The sequence below is a fragment of the Ammospiza caudacuta genome, chromosome 6 (genome assembly GCF_027887145.1).
Source record: "Ammospiza caudacuta isolate bAmmCau1 chromosome 6, bAmmCau1.pri, whole genome shotgun sequence".
Taxonomy (NCBI): Eukaryota; Metazoa; Chordata; class Aves; order Passeriformes; family Passerellidae; genus Ammospiza; species Ammospiza caudacuta.
The window spans coordinates 46,430,387-46,443,994 of NC_080598.1; positions in this window are offsets into that span (position 1 = coordinate 46,430,387).

The following is a 13,608-nucleotide window of genomic DNA, read 5'->3' on the forward strand; positions in this document are numbered from 1 at the left end:
CTGATCATAGCTAAGTAAGGTATTAGTTCAAAGGTAGCTGGATTTGTACAAGCAGGTTCAATGTCCCTAAGCAGCCTGCCTATGAACTTGCCCATGGGCAGCCTGGCAGCTTGTGAGAGCACAAACCATGGGCAGGACAATCAAAGCCTCTCCCTGAATGAGTCACTGGGCATTGCATGTAATCCCCTACTGAAATTTATGGCTGCTTTCGTTATGCAGCCAGCTCTTAAGAACAGAGATCTGAACAAATGAAATTATGCTTCACATAAACCAACAACAAAACAAAACACAGAAAAAAAACCTGAAGCAACCAAGAAAATTTTGTCTCAGCACATTATTTTCAGATTGCAGAAAAGAGTACCCTGGCACTTCTCCTAGAGTGATGGCACACCAGTTTTCTGCTGGGACATATGTAATACATACAGTAAATGTTGTCTAGCAGAAAGCTCAATCACATTTGCTTTCCAGCTTCTCTAAACGCAAACCAAAATCCAAACCCCAGCCCAGTTTCTCTCATGACTGAGTATCAAGGAAAACAATATTACATCAAATAAATTTTAATAATTCTTTTCAACAAGGATGGAGAAATCATTATGTAGCCTCCCTGGAAGACTATTAAAGTAACAAAGAAAATGCTAAAACCAAATAATCAAAGCAGGGCTTTAAGTTTGTAAGAGCACTGTAATTAGGACAAATACACACAACTGTAGTGAGTTTCTCTTTTTCCTTCTCAATTATGTTTAATGAGTTAAGATGGGCTTTTAGCTAATGAAAGCATGGGATTGCTCAAACATTCATAATTAATTAGATGAGTATAACTGAAGATACATATGTACTTAGAAGTTGGAAGAAGAATTTTGTTTTGAATACAACCAAGAGAGACATCCCAGTAATCATTTTCCACAGTGTGTTTAAGTACAAAGACACAAACTTTTCCTTGTGGAGAAGAACAAATTTTTAATTGTGAATATAAAGACACACTAAAGCAAATATCTTGGAATTTTATAATAGTCTTGAAGGTGTTTGTACATAAAACAGAGATTTTTTTCTAGTATTTGCAAATATAGTGAGGTGAATTAGCGGGAAGCAAGTAATGATGAATATTAGGAAATATTTTCTTTTGCATTGGGGTCAAATAGGGTGTGAGACTGAGTCTCTGAAAGGAGGTAAAAACAGCTAGGCCTTTCAAACTGAGTTCAATAAAACAACAGAGCAAACATATTGTGAGAATCACTGCCTCAAAGAGAGGAGCTACAACTGCCCAGGTGCAGATGAGTGAGGCATGCAAGCATGCAGTACCTATCTTGCCTCTGTTATCCTTTATTGTCCAGCCTTTCCATGATAATAAAAAGAAAAAGAAGGATAGGGACTGGTGATATTATTGGTGCTTAATTAAAAGTTTCATGGGTCTCCAAATGCAAGACTCAAGTGTCTAGCTTTGCTAAGCTTTCCTAAGTTCAACTCAGATTTTTGAACAGTGAGAGAGCTGTCAGAAATGCTTTTATAATCACTTTGTGATGACCTAATCTCTAAGGCTACCTTAGTCCCAGAATATGTCAGATAACTTTTGTGAGTTGCTCTGATTCATGTTATCTTGGAAAGACACCATTATGCCAGCCTTGGCTGGCAGCAGCTCAGTCAAATCACCTCTCAACATGCCCTTTATTATCAAGAGATCAGGAGCTGGAAAGGAATAGTTCTGTAGGTGCCTAAGTAGCTGTCTGCCATACACCTAAGCTAGGAAGAGAGAACAAGAAAAAGGAATAACCTTGGGCCCACAATTCAGGCACACCATGCAAGTCCTGTTCCCTGACATTTTGCAATCAACTTTGTCTTTTTTACCTGCGGAAAAAGATTGTGAAGCATCCATAAAGTCAGATGAGAGTCCTATATTCCTTTAATAAAAAAAAAAAGGGACTGGCTCTCTACATGGCCTGAGAGAAAAAGGGCTTTACCAGGTCAGATTAAAAATAGTTTAATCCTGGATTCATTCTATCACAATGGATAATAGCAGAAACAATAGAAAAGAGAACAGAAAAAGGAGATGCAAATAGCAATAATTTGGCCAGATGTTCAAAGCAACAAGCTGTCCAATAGGCAGTCAATCCCTGAACTCTCAAATCAAAGTAAAACAATAAACTCCACACATTCAGACTCTACATAGGAATCAGATTATTTTTTAAAATTCTAAGGCAGTGGGATTCAGAGTAGAAATGGTCTCAGGAGCACTGTAAGATGTTTGACAACCAAGAACTACGGTTGCAGTTCAGCCCATATGCTTAAAATTAATGTGCACTGTTATTTTCTAAATACCCATCAGTATGTGCAGACAAGAGAAGCCAAGCCAACAAATTAACTGATTGTCTCTTAGGGGAACCTTTCAGTAATTTCTAATTTTTTGTGTTTATTTCAGCCTTTCCAAAGTATTAATACATATTCTTTCTTTTCCTCCTCTCTCTTTCGTATCTCTTTTTCAAACATTTAAATGTAGTTATTGAAACACTGCATTCACTAATGCCTCTAGGCAATACCTCCTGCGACAATCTACTGTGTTTTTAACTAATGAATTTACAATTTCCATTGTTGTTGCATTCCTCCCACTGTTCACTTTTCAGTGTTGGATGCACTGATTAATTTGTTCACATAACGTGTGTGACTTCACAGCCCAGTTTTCCTCCATGAGAGGGGGGGATAAGAGGGTCTTGTTCTAGTGCTGTGCAGGGGAGAGCTTCCTTCCTCAAAAGAATAAAGTAAGCTGGAATGGAATGGAATGGAATGGAATGGAATGGAATGGAATGGAATGGAATAGAATGGGAATTTGCTTTACAAATTCACTCTGTGGGAGACAAACTGACTTAGCAAATAAAGGCTTTCACCTCTAAGTCACGAGTTTGAGGTCAGTTTCTGGTGCATGTCAATAAGAACTTAAAAGCTTTACCACCCTGTGACTTCTCCGCAGTTTCAAATTTAAAGAAATGACAGTCTCAGGCTTGTTTCTCATAAACACCATCACCGCTGTCACTGCTAATTGGGCACTTGCTGGAAGCATTGGCAGAGCAGCAAAAAGTCTGAACGAGCCCTTGACATTGAACTCACCCCTCATTCCTGCATGTTCAGAGAGGCTCTTTGCTCCTGGCTCTGCGCTGGCTGTGTGTCAGTAGAGGTAGAGCCTCTTTCTGCCTTCTTATCTTGCTTTGGGAAGCCAGCTCTTTAAAAATTGTATTTACCATTTATAACTAATGTATCACTGTCAAGGTAATTTTGAAGAGATAATCATCAAAGAGCTATGGGTAGAAACTATGTCAAAATTTTGGTTTAATGTCAAGAAAAGCATTTTGAGAACAATATGTTGTGTTTTTACTAACCTGTGTTTGACACAGTCTGGCTGACTCAAACTCTAGACATATCCCAAAATATCTAAGGCTTGAAGCAAGGCCTTTAGAAGCAAAGATTACTTCCATAAGCTCTATGAGCAAAGATGAACCTCTGTAGCATGTTCTGATCTACAACTTTCCCCCAGGAAAAACCTTCTGTCTACTGTTTTCCTCTAATCACAATCCAAACTGATCAGCACTCTCATTACCAGAAAAACCTAGGTAATTTTTAAAGTTTTATTCTGGATATCATTGCATATTGTATTTTTTTCGTATTAGAGACAGAAGAAAATTTAGACTCTCAAAATCCAGGATAGGACAGGCCACCTCTGATCTTTAACATTCTATATACTCTATTCCTAGAAAAACTTATTTTACAAACACTTCTATTACTCAGTGAAATTAGTTCCTCAGAACAGGCAAACTCCTATGTAAGGCTCAAAGTCACATTTAAACTTTAAGGTTCCTGATCATTCAACACTAAATTGGGGGTTTTATAACATACTCAGAAAAATTGATAACCAAACATCTTTCTGAATTAAAGGCCTCAGAAAACAGAAAACATCCTCAGGTCCTATGCCCCTGCATTTGAGAAGACATTTCACTCAACTGCAGTCTTCTTATTCCTAAATTTTTTCAGGAACTCCTGTACAAAGTCTGCTCTGATCACAGTTTTGTGGGAGATGGGCTAAGGAGAGAAATAAAAATTCCTAAAGAATGAAGGATTATTCTTAGGAGGGAGACCCAGAGAAATGTTTACTATGTGACTACTAAAGGGGTTTAAACAGGAGATCAGCACCAAACTGTTCCAGACAGATGGAATAAGGAGTTGACCGACACTCAGTCTGCTAAACTGGTATGAAAATGTGCTGTCTTCAGCTTTCAGTCTATCCTGGCCAGAGATAAATAGGGCAGAAGGATAAATGTGTGTCAGCCTCATGTGTGTATCTGACAATTCAGTTTATTAATTTAGGGCAATGGAGGTGGCCTTGCAGTTCTGTGACTCCCTGTAAATGACAGTCACTGAGTAGTTGGTTCTTATCTTTTTCTGCCAGCCCTGAGAAGCCACTGAAATTACCAGAGAGACAGGGCAGACCACTTACAAAAATTTCTTGGTCTATTGATGGCAGTCATTTAATCTGTCAAAGTGCAGCTGAGCTGAGCTTTTGAAGGTATATTATGTATATTATGATCAGAGGGCTGAAGCATCTCTTCAGGAAAGGCTGAAAGAGTTGTATTTGGTCAGCCTGGAAAAGAGAAGGCTTTGGAGTATCCTAATTACAACCTTCCAGTACCTGAAGTGAGCCTAAAGATAGAGACTTTTTACAAGGACCTGTAGTGACAGAACAGGGAGAATGGATTCAAACTAAAAAATGAAGAGTTTCACACTAGGTATTTGAAAGAATTTTTTTTCTGTGAGGATGGTGAGCCACTGGAACAGATTGTCCAGAGAAGTTGTGGATGCCCCATCCTTCGAGGTGTTTAAAGGCCAGGCTTCACAGAGCTCTGAGCAACCACGTCTAGTGAAAGGTCTCCTTCCCCACGGCAGGGGATTTTGAACTAGATGATCATTAAGGGCCCTTCCAACCCAAATCATTCTATTCTATTCTATTCTATTCTATTCTATTCTATTCTATTCTATTCTATTCTACTATGATTTTTTGGTTTAAGCATCTTCCTGGTATTTACACGTGCATGTTTAAGTTCTTGTCCAGAGCAAAACCCTTTTCAAGGTATTACCTTTCTGGTATTTTACCAGATTCTTATGCAAGCTGTTATTTCTAACAAAAGCCAGTTATGATGTAGCAACTGTTATATAATCAGGTAATAGATATTCTACCAGACAGATTTTTTTGTTGATCTTGGCACAAAATATGCTGATAATTGCCCATACTGAGACTGTTTTTTCTGTATATTTTGGCATATAGGAGGTTCAGGGACCTCTTCCATTGTTGTAACTTGCAGACTATCCCATGAGTAAGAATTTGACATCCTGTCTCACACAGTCAGAGAGAATAGTTCTTCTTCCAAGATTAATGGGCAAAATCCAAGATCATTCCTGCACAGAAGCCAAATGATTTCTATTATGTTGCAGATCTTTTATCCAAATCATAAAACTTTTCCTTTTCAGTCATGGTAGAATCATTTCTTTGAGTTAGAGCTCCCATCACATCCCTTCCTTTCCTTGTTTTATGGTTAGCCTCTGGAATTCAGTATCAAAAGAATTCTGCAAATGGTGGAGGAAACCTTAAATGCTTCATTATGTAGCCTGACAGAGGCAATCGTTTTCTTCAGCATCTTCTTACACCACTAACATACTTCACTAAGGCCAGTAACAGTATTGCTCAATGGGTTCTAAAGAAGAAAAAGGTTGTCCTGAAAAGTAATTTTGAGACCAGGATATAGTTTTGGCCATCCAAAAATAAAATTTAATGTATGATCCATTTTGAGTCAGTGTAGGTTGACATTTTTAATTTCTGAACAGCAGGAATCAGTTGTTAAGAAATGCAGCGGATACCTCAGTTCCTTGCCTAAGGACTAGGCTTCCCACTGTGTTTAAAGCTATGTTCTTAAAATGTTGATACCTCTCTACATAATATTTTCTCAATTTGAGATCACCCAGTTGATTTTGTCCCTGAACTTGCCCAGCACATTTGGAAAGCAGCCTTAGGGGAAACTGTCAGCTCTATCACAGGATGCGTTTGCCCTCAGCTCTCTGGGGTGTTACCTTCTGCTAGAACTGGATGGATGACAGAGAGCTCCAGTCTCCTTTGCACCTTTTAGCTCTTCTTTGGATACCCCTCCATAAGGAATTTCTGGTTTATGTGATATACACATGTGTACATACCCCACACAATAGGTCCTGCCCATGAGCAGGGATTTTAAGTACTGCCTCAAATTTAGTCACATTGTTAATAAATTCACAATTCTATTAATTTTTACGCAAGTATTTTATCAAAAAACCTTGTAGAATATATTTTCTCCCCTCTGAAAGAGTTAGAGACTGTTTTCTTATTTTGTAATGAAGAAGAGATTTTGACATAGTAAATCTCTGTCAAAGAAGAGGAAAGCCTTTAATACTAGAATCTAATTTTCTGCTCAAAACCCTCTCTCAGACTGGTTTGCATTAGTAGAGGTAAAGATTTTTCTCTGTTTTGACAGGGCACCCTCACTTAACCTGCAGCACGACTAAAGTGGCAGTCAGATCACTCTTCAGTGTGAATATTAATGAGAACATTCATAACAATCCTTCCCTTTGACAGTGGAACAGGAGCTGAAGTCCAACAGCAGGATCAAACAGGGTGGCATGGTACATGCATCAAACCATCTGGCTAATGCATAGCTCAAGGAAATAAGCCAAAACATTTCAGTCAAAACTCCTCACTGGAACAGTAATAGCCCATGAGCTCCTTTTCCCTAAAAACCCTGGAGGCAGAACAAAATATCCTGTCAAAATACATCAGTGCAGTGGAGCAAGAAAAACAAAAACTTCTGACAGTGCATTTGACCATCTGAAGGTGCTTGTTTATTTCACAAAGTATTTTTTTCTGCTCTTCATTTTGGTCCCTCTCCCTCACCTGCCTTGTCTTTTACCTTCACACCCACATATGTCTGGCTTTAGCAGCCATTAATTTATTCAGTTAAAACTATGTTTCATTTAAAGACATTTTTTTACAAAACTTCCTTTTCTTGTAGTTCATTGTTGTGTGAATAACTCAGTTGCTGAACTGACTCCTATCATTTCCCTGATCTGCAGCAAAGAAAGAGGCAGGTTTCCAAAAATTTGACTGCTAAGACATCTTCCTGAATCCTGAGGCTTAAATATGAATCCAAATAATATACTATTACATATATGACTCTCCATCATTGGTATTGGTCATGATATTGGTACATCTTTGGTAGGGAAGCATGTTTTTCTAGGTATTAATAACTAAACTTCCTCTTACTTAGTCGAATTGCCATGGTTCAGAAAGCCCAGATAATGAGTTTCTAGCCCATTCTAAGACGTAACGCTACTGGACATAAGGTGGGAAGATGATATAGGCAGAGGCCAGCAGCCACCAGAGCTCTCAGTGGCATTAAAGCCCCTAAAAATGCTAAATGTACAGTTCTACACACAGATCTCTATGCTTGTTAACAAAGGAGTGTTTCCAAATAGAACACATTGGATGAGTTTTAACACATTAGGTGACAGAGGCCAGATACACTGGACTTTCACTGCTGCAAATCTAACCACAAAAGATGAACTTCCAAATTTCTCCATTAATCACCAACATGCACAGACTGTCATATTGGAATCGTATATCAGGTTAATACATAAGTACACCAAAGAAATGTCATTTTTAGTGTTCAAGTTTGGAATGAGTGGTGCAGGTCAAGTTCAGGGAGGTAGTGTATGGAAAAAGCAGACTGAGAGGAAAAATATGAATATCCAGACTGCACCTGAAATGAGAAAGAATAAAGCCATGCTTTTAAATTTCAAAGCCTGTCCTGTTGCCAGCAGGAGTTTTGCAGTGTTGTTATCTCTTCGATGTTAGGAGCATACTGGAAAAGTTTCCAAGGCAGGCATATGACTGCACAAGTAATGGCCACGTGCTGCTGTATGATGCAAAAGAGATTTACCTGAGACCTGCCATGACCCATCAAGCCATATGATGACAGTATGATGTAAAGGGGAACAGATTACTGACCTGGGAGCCATGGAGCTCCCACGTAGGTGAATTTGCAGGCAGGAAACGGTGATTTAATATTCTCCTTAAATTGGTCCCTGAGTATAGCTTTTACCCCAAAATTGAAGTATTCATATGATCTTTTAGCATTAAATAGAATTATACTGACGAAAAGCTCAGAATCAATTCTGCATGCATTTTGAAGATGGCCCTTAAATTTTAGCATAAAAAAACTCCACTCAAGTAAGACTGTCTTGTTTAAAATCAGAAGTGGTTTCAAAGTTCATTAAAGCATTTTTATTGTTAAAATATCTCAAGCAGCTTTTTAAAACAACTAAAAACCAGAGATTTGTTTGGAGAAAATTTCTATCCACCAAACCTTTCTAAGCTGAGATATAGCATTGTTGAAAAGGTCACTGATTTTTGGGTTCTCAGTTAAATCTATATAATACTGCTCTCCTTCTTACACCCACTAAAGATTTCATGAGAACTGCTGCATTTCCAGGACAATTCATGTTGTTTGTAAATGAAAACTGCAATTTCAAGAAAAAAAAAAAAAAAAAGGAAGATTTGAGAGGTTTTCTAAGATTTGCTGCAGTTTTTTCAAGTTTTTAATTTTATTTTTTTAATCCCTAAAGCCTAAGTTACTTTTTATTCAAAGCATATGGCTTCTCTTTACATAGGGAAAATATAAGGTTGACTGTCTGACACTTACTTTAAATATTTATAAGCTTACATACTAGATAGGATAAGTTCATCAACCTAATGTCTAGAATCACAGACCTTGTTTTGCTTGATGTTGTTTATTAAATGTATTGCCTACTATGGCTTTGAATAGCCTTGCTTAATGTCCTGTTCTCCAATTCTAGATCATCACTGATAATAATGCTGCTCCTGCAGATAATGCAGCCGTTACTACTGCTACTATTTTGAAAGCAGTGGCAATATGCAGCTGAAATCAGAGCATTTTCTTCTTGGAAGTTCAGCACAAAAAAGCCAAATGTCCCCAAAAAGGTCACACAGTTGAAATCTAAGAGTAAACTCTGTATCATTAGCACAAACTGCTCCAAATCCCCTACTGCTTTTTGTGTAATGAACAACTTTTTCAAAAGGAATTAAAACCCTACGCTTTACCTGAGAATCAATAAGGAAAATCACTATTCTCAGACTATCATGTGTCTTCTGTTCTGTAACATTCTATTAATTTCAAATGGATGTTCATAATGAGTTGCAGTGAAATGTTTAAAAAGGTTCTTATTATCACTTTTATTCTATTTCACTACATAATTGTTTAACATGTTCACAAAACTCTTACATGTATATTCCTAATTAATCATGATTTCACGCCTGGTCTGAAGATGCTTGGTACTTGGCAGGGTTTTTTTTGTCTGTGTCTAGATTGTTTTTTTTAATCATGTCTGTTTCAGAAAATGTATTGTGAGAGCATTCTGTCATTAAAAATGTCAGTCTATCCCTATCATTTTTGTACTTAAAAACTTTTAAAATACTTTATAAATAGTCTCTGTTAACTAGTGAACATATGAAGACAGTCTAAAAATAAGATTGACATATAATTATCCTTTATATATCTCTATATAACCCTATTTACTTTTATATTGGGATATAACTTCTGAAAATGTATCAGACTTTTTATAAATTAAGGGCTGACCTTATGAAATCCTGGTAATTCTGAAACTATTTGTGTAAATGAAGCAAAGTACTGGAAAAGATTTCATTCACAGCCTTTAAAATTAAACAATAACCTTTCTATATAATATATTTCTCTATTATGCCATACTTGAACAAAAAATTTACCTTTTTTATTCTCATATCTTATTCACTTGTATATAGAAGAATGTATTTCAAAGTTAAAATTAACAATATCTGCTGCAAATAATGGTGGGTTATCAAAATTCAAGCAGTTTGAGACTAATGTAATTCTATACTTTATTCCTATAAACTTGCTGTAATTTTTTGAACATAATTAAGCTGAAATAATCTCTTTTCACTCAGGTAATGTTGACATCTGCATGGTTTTAAAGTATTAGCTGCTGCAAAAAACAAGTTGTTCTATGAAATGTCAAATTTGGGAAAATGAAATTCAGAAGGATTTGTGTTCATCCCTTCACAGTCTCTTACCACAAGGCTTTCAGTCTCTTCCTTGTCCCTTTCCCAGTGCTTTGAAAATCTCCTGCATACGTTACAAGGAAGAGAGAGGAACAAGCATTAGAGAGAAAAATCCCCTGAGCTTTGATCTGCATTTATGCTGATGGACTGATGTATATTTCAATGCATATTTTTAAAAGGAAGGAAGGAAGGAAGGAAGGAAGTGGCGGAAGGAAGTGGCGGAAGGAAGTGGCGGAAGGAAGGAAGTGGCGGAAGGAAGTGGCGGAAGGAAGTGGCGTAAGGAAGTGGCGGAAGGAAGTGGCGGAAGGAAGTGGCGGAAGGAAGTGGCGGAAGGAAGTGGCGGAAGGAAGGAAGGAAGGAAGGAAGGAAGGAAGGAAGGAAGGAAGGAAGGAAGGAAGGAAGGAAGGAAGTGGCGGAAGGAAGGAAGGAAGTGGCGGAAAGAAGGAAGTGGCGGAAGGAAGGAAGGAAGTGGCGGAAGGAAGGAAGTGGCGGAAGGAAGTGGCGGAAGGAAGTGGCGGAAGGAAGTGGCGGAAGGAAGTGGCGGAAGGAAGTGGCGGAAGGAAGTGGCGGAAGGAAGTGGCGGAAGGAAGGAAGGAAGGAAGGAAGGAAGGAAGGAAGGAAGGAAGGAAGGAAGGAAGGAAGGAAGGAAGGAAGGAAGGAAGGAAGGAAGGAAGTGGCGGAAGGAAGGAAGTGGCGGAAGGAAGTGGCGGAAGGAAGTGGCGGAAGGAAGTGGCGGAAGGAAGTGGCGGAAGGAAGTGGCGGAAGGAAGTGGCAGAAGGAAGTGGCGGAAGGAAGGAAGGAAGGGAAAGAAAGAAAGAAAGTAGTTAAACTTTATATAGCAGCTTTAAAACCAAAAAGCATGTGGTCACTATACAAGCTGCAGAAAACATGACTCAAAACAATAATAACTAAGTACTGCTGTCCTTGGTAATTCAGTAACATTTTTTAATCTACTCATCTGAAAAGTTTTTTCCTCAATTTACGGAGTGAGCCATGACTTGATGGACTATTATAAAACCTTACATTGTGTCTTGGATGTATCTCAACCAATTCAGAATTCATCACTCAAGAGTCAAGCTTTGATCAGGATGATCCCATTTTTGCTGCACTCACAGCAGGCCAATAGACACTAGTGTTGTGTCTAATACAGCAGTTTTTATTTCCTGATGAATACAAGAGATGAAATTGCCTTTAGACATTAAGAAAATCATTGTATAGATAGTAACCATGTATAGGGTAATCTCAGTTGCATTTCCCTTGGGAGGGCTAGACAGATATTTTTGCATTTTGTTACTGTTTTGAGTCATGTTTTCTGCAGTTTGTACAATGATCAGATGCTTTTGGCTTTAAAGCTGTTATATAAACCACTTTTCTTTCTTTCTTTTTTTTCTTTCAATAAAAAATGGGCTCTCTTGCCTGAAATGTACACTGAGAACCAGATTTAATCAACAGTTACATTACTTGTTTGACTGATTGATTCAGCTTTCCTCTTACCCAAGCAGTGAATGAAATAATGGATGTCTCTAAAAGTAGGGAACAGAAAGATAGCTACAGAATTAGTGAAATAAATATAACACAACTTTATAAAGGAAGGATTGCCACCCTACCTGCTCATATTCCTGTCTATCCTGCGCTGCCTGAAGTTTTTCTTTCTCTCAGAAAAAGCTGTCTGATTTTTTTTAAATCACCCTTTGAAAATGCTCCCCAAGAGAGGAATCCTTGTTGTCTGACAAAAGTCACATCTTCTGAAGTAGCCTGGGTTTGTCTCTTTTTTACCCATGCCTTCACAGATACATAGATACAATCAAAAATCTGGCTCTACTCTAAGATGAGGCATTATCAAGATACATCTGAAGAAACAGCTGCACATCTTTCACAGATGAAAGCCTGTGCCAGTGGTCAGAATCATGCAGATATTTTTTGAGCGTTGGGGGTCGGGTGCTGATGCTGACAGGTTGCATGGGCACAGTGATATTGCGAAGTTCAGTGACCCATCCCAGGTGTTCCCCTGCTAGCAAAGAAAGCATCTCCTGTCTGTGCAAGCAGGCCTGACTCCTGCAGCACGCTCAGAACCACAGCTTGGTTTAGTGCCTTTATTTTAACCAATAGGAAATAAAGAAAGGCTTGAATGGTCAGATCTTATCTGCATGTTATTACACTGCTAGAGGTTTTCTTGATTTAAAAGTCTAAGACTTAAAACTGAGCTGAGGATCTGGTTTTTTTTTTTTTGTTCTGATGAGAAAACTGTAGGGCTTCATAGCACGTTGCTTCTTTCCTGTAGGTGCTGAAGGACATGGAAGCTTCACCAGACAACTTGATTGAGGTCTGTAGTGATCTGTAATTACAAAAGGGCAGCAAAGTGGTTACTTGATGAGAGAGCACTAATAATGAAAAACAGCAGCTAGTAGGACTATGGGAACAGCAATCTTGAATGGAAATGGGTATATGTTTCCCCCATATCTAAAGAGCTTCATTATCGTGGCTTCAAACACTGCACATCAGTTTAGGACAAAAGACTGATTAAACAGCTACACTATTTTGACCCTAAGAAACCAGCTTTCACTGTGGCTTCTGTTTTGGAAAGTAAAGAAACTGGAGGTAAACAACCTGATGTCTGTTATTAGCTACAAGAACCATAAATCTTTTGGTGGAAACATAATTGCTTTTCCAGTGAGAAAGTTGATGTATCTCCTTTGAAATGTGTTTTTGCCTAAAACTATTTATTATATTGTATAAAATAATCAGTATTTTGCTCATAAGAAAAACAAAGTTCCTCTTTTCTCTCTCCAGTGCAGTTATTAACAGGTTCCTTTCAATTATAACCTAGGGCAATGGTTTCCTGTAACTCCATCCTTGAGACAAAATATTTTTATCTAATGTTTCTATACTGGTATTACTCTTTCTAAGTAAAAAGTTAATATTGGTCTGATAAGGGGAGTTTTGGATTTTTTTTTTTTGTTTTTTTGGTTTTCTAAATTCTGTCTGCATTTTTTCATAAGCTCCTTCAGAGCATTAGAATAGGAAACAAAGTTTGGTTCATTTTTTCTGCTAAAAGTATAGGTTCCATAATATGTAAAATTTTCTGAATTTTTAAATCAAGTTTATTGGTTTTATCGTAACAGAAATTTAAAAAATTACAGTTTCAGCATGTCTAAACATTTTGAGCAAAGACTATTTCAAATTCCCTTATGTTTATTTTTAATCCTTTAACCTACAATACAAGTGTAATATTTTTGTTTTTAGAGAAGCAGAATTTTTAACTGGATATATAATGAAAATATTTTTACTTTTTTTTTTCCAGCAATTTTTTTTCTATAACCTTAGCATTATTTCTGTTTAGCTCTAGTTTCCTTTCCTTCTTTTTTCCCTTAAACATATAGCTCTTGTGAAAAGGGAGCAGATGGCTTGACTGATACTTGGTTTTCTGTTATTTTAAT